Source organism: Arvicanthis niloticus, chromosome 30, assembly GCF_011762505.2.
Source record: "Arvicanthis niloticus isolate mArvNil1 chromosome 30, mArvNil1.pat.X, whole genome shotgun sequence".
Classification (NCBI taxonomy): Eukaryota; Metazoa; Chordata; class Mammalia; order Rodentia; family Muridae; genus Arvicanthis; species Arvicanthis niloticus.
The window spans coordinates 6,541,345-6,547,679 of record NC_133438.1 but is presented as its reverse complement, the minus strand read 5'-3'; the positions used below and the strand labels follow the sequence as shown (position 1 = coordinate 6,547,679).

At 42.4% G+C, this 6,335-nt stretch overlaps 1 long non-coding RNA gene across 2 annotated transcripts in view; it reads right to left on the bottom strand.

The window, feature by feature from the left end:
• Window positions 1-6,335, bottom strand: part of LOC143440871 (uncharacterized) — a 54,063-nt gene that overhangs the window by 9,934 nt on the left and 37,794 nt on the right. The gene's annotated exons all lie outside the window — the stretch shown is intronic.

Sequence of the window (6,335 nt, the reverse complement as noted above, 5' to 3'; positions counted from 1 at the left end):
GAAATTATTGGAAATTGATGTTTTCTTGGAGAAGTACAATTATTTTTCTGTGGAAGAGTGATAACTTGTATGTTGCCTACCTATGCCCCGGTGGGTAACTTCACATACATACATATATGGGCAGCAATTACCTGGACTCTGGGTTTAAAACAAATGAACAAATAACTAAATACAAAACAAAAATTTTTTAAAAGAAGACATAAAATTGGAATGGAGATGGGTTGGGAGAAATCATGAGAAGAATTGGATTGAGGGAGTGGGGAATGGATGTGATCCAGATACATTGTATACACGTATACATTTTTCAAAGAGTAAATAATTGATATTACAACTGCGTGTAGGGCTAGTCATGGAGGCACCTGTCTTTAATCCAAGGCAGGGCAGGAGGACCTCTGTGAATTCATGGTTGGGCCTGGTCTACATAGTGAGTTTCAGCACAGTCTAGACTACCTAGAGAGACCATGTTTCAAAAAAAAACCAAAAATATAAATGTGTGAAACTGGATGTGGTGGCACACATCAGTAAATACCGATGTTAAATTATGTTATTGTTACAAGCATCCCTGTGATACTTACCCTCCTGAAAATAAATAAACATGTTGGAAGATATGGGACAATCTGACTATCTAAGTGACAACTGTTAAGTCAGACAACCTAGCTGTCCTTTTGCCAGCACAGACAACTTTAAGTACAACTGAGAGATACCTTACAGAAGCTATACAACAGTTGCAGCTGCCTGCTGTCAACACACAACCTTACAGTGACGTGTTTCTCCAAGTATTCCTACCCAGGCCAGTCAAGGAGCACTTCCCCTGGTGGCCCAGCCAAGAGAATGTTGTGATTGGTATAAAAAGAGCAGTGCTGTAATTGGGGTGAATAGTGTTGTGGGCTATCCATCAGAGAAGACCTCTCAGCCATGGGTTTAAGCCAATAGAAATTCTTTAATCAGCCAACCTGCAGCTACACTGGCTGTGCTCAGGAGCCCAGTGTAGCGCTGACTGAGCAGTTCTTGGAGTGACCTTTTAAGCACAAAACCCATATCCTGCATTAACATCCTTCAGTCAACAGGAGCATTTAGCCAGAAACAGACTACAGAAGTGAAAAGGCAAGGTTAGTACATTTGCAGATTGCCCTAGAACTATGAAGTTTGATGGGTTAGGTCTTTATTTTGGCAGGCAGTGTTGTCTATGTGTTGAGCTTTATGGTCTGAAAGGTACTTCCATCATGGAAGCAGTTGAGCGAAGGTCTGAGGGCCTGTTACAGATTACAGTTAATACAGCAACTGTTTATATGTTTATAAAAGTTATCTATAAAAGTCGATAAGTCTAGACAAGTAATACTTGTAAAACTATTTACACTGTATATAGTTAAAGTGTACATCTATAGCAAATAAATTCAAAATAAATTTTGTACATATTTAAAATAAATAGAATATGATGTCTTAATAAAGATATACAATAAAATAGTGAGTAAAATGAAAGAAGCTACCACAGCCATTGTCTTACAAAGTAATCCATTTCCCCCCAAAGAAATAGCAATAATCCATTCACAAAGCAAAGTTCATGATACAATACACTGCTATTAACTCCAGTCCTCATGTTATGCATTAGATCTTTCTCCATAGGCAAGTGTTTCTGGAGAGTACACTCAGTGATAGAGCACTTGACCAACATGCATCAGGTCCTAGGTTCAATGCCCAGTAGGTACTTCTTTATATCTGTGGTCTCCGTGCCACCGATGGAGAAGCAGAGGATCATGGGAGATAGTTAAAAGTCACTAGGCTGAGGCACCCAGACCACCCACTTTCCCATTGCAAAAGCTTCATCTATGTCTTGGGCTCCCTCTTGTGACCATAGTGAGAAAAAATCCCATTCAAGTAGGTTTTTTTGCCCTCCTCCACTTGACACTTTTTTACAATCAAACAATATACTCATGCAAGGAACCCTGCAGTGGGTCAGGCACACGCAAGAAGACATGTGTACATGTATGAAAACTGCAAGGGAAACTTGCAACAAAGATGAACCCTTTCAGCAAGAGAGGAAGATAGAAAATAGTGATGAGAGAAGGGTCTTGAAAACTACTAAAATCTTGTGTGTCTGTCTATGTCTCTGTGTGTGTATAAATGTATATGTATGTGTGTGAGTGTGTCTATGTCTGTGTGTGTCTGTATGTGTGTGTATGTGCATGTGTGTGTCTATGTCTGTGGGCGTCTGTGAGTGTGTGTCTGTGTCTGTGTGTATGTGTGTGTCTATGTGTGAGTGGGGGGTGTATATGTGGGCATCTGTGGGTGTCTGTGTCTATGTCTATTTGAGCGTTTGTGTGTGTGTGTGTGTGTGTGTGTGTGTGTGTGTGTGTGTAGCTTTCAGTGAATTTTATAAAATATAGTAATCTGCCAAATACTTTTCTAGGCTCCTGGTATCTACCAAGATAGACAGCAGACAGACAACCCTTCATGGTTACGTTTGTATTCTTGCAGACCAGCAGGAGAGAGGAGATTGGAAACCACAGGCACAATACCGGAGTCCCCCTTACCATACCTGTACCTCACTGCAGCTCATCACCCACTGTCACCCATAGCCACAAAATACTGAATGGAAAATTCCAGGAGTAAACAGATCATACCTTTTCAGTCATGTGCCTCTCTAAATAGTTTTATGAAGTTTTTCTCAAAACAATACTCTGTCCAAAACACTGCTAATAAGGTATGGAAATAACTTCTATTACAGTGTCTTACGGTTGTCCTGTTTTATTTTTAGTGATGACTGCAAGGCCTTGTGCCTCGTTTATACACTGAGCTTTGGCGGGGGGGGGGGGGAGGGCGGTGCAGGGAGAATGCAGGCACATAGTATATATATATAGATTCAATACTCAGAGTGGTTTCAGGCATCTGCTGGGTGTCTTGAAATGAATTCCCCACAGATGGCAGGCTGCTGTGAGCTTGTTCACAGCCTACTCAAAGTGTTCAGAAAAGATAGTTGAGAAGCTTGCACTGGATAGCTAGAGAGGCCCAGACCTTCAGGAGGTACAGAGGCCTGGGTCTTGAGTAAAGGAAAAGGAAGAGAAAATGTGCCAGGTGGTTGACTCCAGATCACTTGTGGCCCTGTCACTCTCTAAAGTTACCCTGAGTAAAAGGGTAAGTATTACAAACTGCCCCAAGTTGAAGGCACCTCCAGTGATGAGTCTGCTTTTCCTAGACTTCCTTTGTAAAGCTGAACTACTCACACAAGAGATCTGTCATTGCAGGAAGCCTCAAGCGCTCTCATCCACCTGCCTCGGCAACCTCCCACCCCTTCCTTCTCATGGCTCTGCATTGAGTTGACTTCTGAATGCCTATGTTTGGGAGGGGAAGGTGTCTCAGGGAGATCCTCACATATGTGGCATAGTAACCCCTGAGTTGTACAATACACACCTCACAGATCTGTGCATAGTGAGTCTATAATACTCCCATTGTGTATCGGCAGAGGTTTGTGCCTGTACCATTCTTTGACCAGGTACTAAGATGTCTTAACGTCCCTCACACGTAAGAAAAGAATAGCATTAGAAGCACACAGAAGAGGAACATACACACAAAAGCTTCGCTGTCGTTATTAATAAATAAAATAAATTGCTATACAGGGCCGTGTAATTATGACAGGGTTTTAGACGCCAGATTGTAACTATGTACAGTCACTGAGATCAGATAAGGAATTGCAGCTCAGCTGGCTCATTGCACCAGGAACTCCCACAGCCAGCAGAGTAATTATAGCAGAGACACTAGATCTGCTGGGTGATTACCATGCAGTCGTGGAGCCCAAAGCAATAATAGCATGGTTCCAAACACAGGCACTAGTCAATAACTGGAGACATGATCACAACTCAGAGACAGAGGGATGTTCCTGCAACATCGAGCCCCAAGATGCCCAGGGGAGCTCCACCACCCTCAGAAGTCCCCCAAAAGTTGAATTATTTCCCCCCATTTTTATTTGATTCTTAGAATCTGGCTCCTTACACATGATATCAAGGATCTGCCACTGAGCCATGTCCCTAATGTCCCACTGATGGAGTCTAGGCAGATGCTCTACCACTGAGCCACGCCCACAGCCCCTCACTAGGGGATTCTAGGCAGGTGCCCTACCACTGATCCATACCTTTTATTCCGCTTTCCCGTCCAGCACAAGTCTTTTCCTCACACTCACATCCTTTCGCTTTGTTTTGTGACCCACTAGGTTTGACCAGGGCCATCTCTGGGACCATGAGTTTAAAACTATTCATTTGAGCCTGACAGACTCACCAGTGGGTACAAAACTAAAGGCAATGATACACCTACCCTCCCAATCTGTCAGCATCCAGTAGTTCAGCAGAGAAAGGTAGAGCATCACAAGCAACCGCTCTATCTGTACCTGACTGAGGACTGGCCCAATCTTGTGCAAGGCTCAGTTTAGGTAACCACAACTGTTGGGAGATCATGATTACAATGGCTGGGGTCTGCTAAGGAGATGGCATTTCATGACTCTTCTCCTTATCTTCTGGCTCTTACATTCTTTGTACCCCTCTTCTTCAACATTCCCTGAGCTTACAAGGGTGATACTGTGCATATCCTATTTTAGGGCAGAGCACTCAACAGTCACCCCAAACAGCCATGAGTCTCTGCATTCACTGCCATTCCTTGCAAAGAAAAGCTTCTCTGGTTCAGGCTTAAAACGGGAGTTTTGGTGCTAGGAGACAGCCTGGTGCCATAACAATTTAGCTAAAAGGTGGAACTCCTTTGTTTTCATTGCTGAATAGTATTCTATTGTATGGATGTGCCACAGTTTAGTCATTTGCCCACTGAAAAACAGTGTGTTTTTCATGTTTCATGCTTCATGGCTGTTTCAAAAAAAAAAAACTCTGACCAAGAACCTATAATTAGAAAGGTCATGGGTCATAGTAGATAACCTATTACTATTATTCTGCTAAATGGACATAGTATTAAACTGACTCTATATTATATTATATTATATTATATTATATTATATTATATTATATTATATTATATTATATATTTATTATATTATATCATACTATATCATATTGTGATTTATCTTATATCCATACATTAATGCATCTCACAACTCTCAGAGAAGCTTCTTTCTCTAGTAGATGGGAATTAACATGGAGACCCACAATTTGTCAAAGTTCAGAGAATAAGAGACTATGGCATGCTCAGCCCTAAGATGGGGCAGAAAGATTTTAAAAGCCAGATGTGGTGGACAATTATAAGGAAACGGTATTTTCCAAAACAACAGGATAGATGCATGTGTGAACTCAGTGCTTGTTACAGCATGCATAAGACCTGTTCAAGTTCAAGTCAGATGAAATCCCAGCATAGGGTGGGGAGGTGAGCACAAAAATCCCACTCACTGCCAAGGATGTATTGACAATTGATAGCTGCTGAGAGAAGGAGAGTCAATGTTCTTCAAGGGTCTGATAGCCACACAGCCAAGAATATGGGGATGGCACCAATGGGACTCAGTGGGTTTTTAAAACAGAAATGAGGACACCAAGTTGGGTGAGGGTTGAGGAAGGTGCATCTGGGAAGAGATGTGAATATGATCGCGTACGATGTATGAAATTCTCAACAAATTCACAAAAACTATGTTTATAGAGAAGAATTCAGTTAGAGGATTACAGGGTCTTCCAACTTTGCCTTCCCAGTGAATTCTCATTATTTCATTTGGCTACGAGTCCTTTTGTTCAACTGAAATGGAAGTCATGAACAGGCAAAGAGCGGCTCTCCTAGCATCGCGTCCCTCTGATGTCCTTCATCAGAACACCTCTCAACAGCACTCAGCAGCGGTGTTCCAGGTCCCCAGCAGCTGGAGGAAGGAACTCTCTGAAGCTCTCTGAATGCCCAGCGGTAGGAGCTTACAGCTCTGCCTTCTCTGACTTCTGCAAGCCTGCTAAGTGTGCCTGGGCCTGGCATCCATAGATTTCCTGTGCTCTTTGTGTTACTAACCTAACTCACTTTATGCACAACAGACATCACAACTAGGCAATGCAATCATTCACAGGAGGTTTTACTGTGGCCCATCCTACATGGGCATGCACGGCAGAATGCAGAAAGGGGATGTGCTAGTTAGTTAGTTGTAATAAAATGCCCTGACAAAAGCAAATTAAGGAAGAAAGGGGTTTATTTTGACTTATCATTCCAGAGGGATCAAGTCCCTCATATCAGGAAAACAATGGAAACATGCAAGGCTAGATAGGGTAGCAGGAATAGAAAGTGGGCTAGTCACATTTTCATCTGCATACAGGAGACAAAGAGACAGACATACAGACAGAGACAGACAGACAGAGGGGGGAGAGAGAGATCAGGAA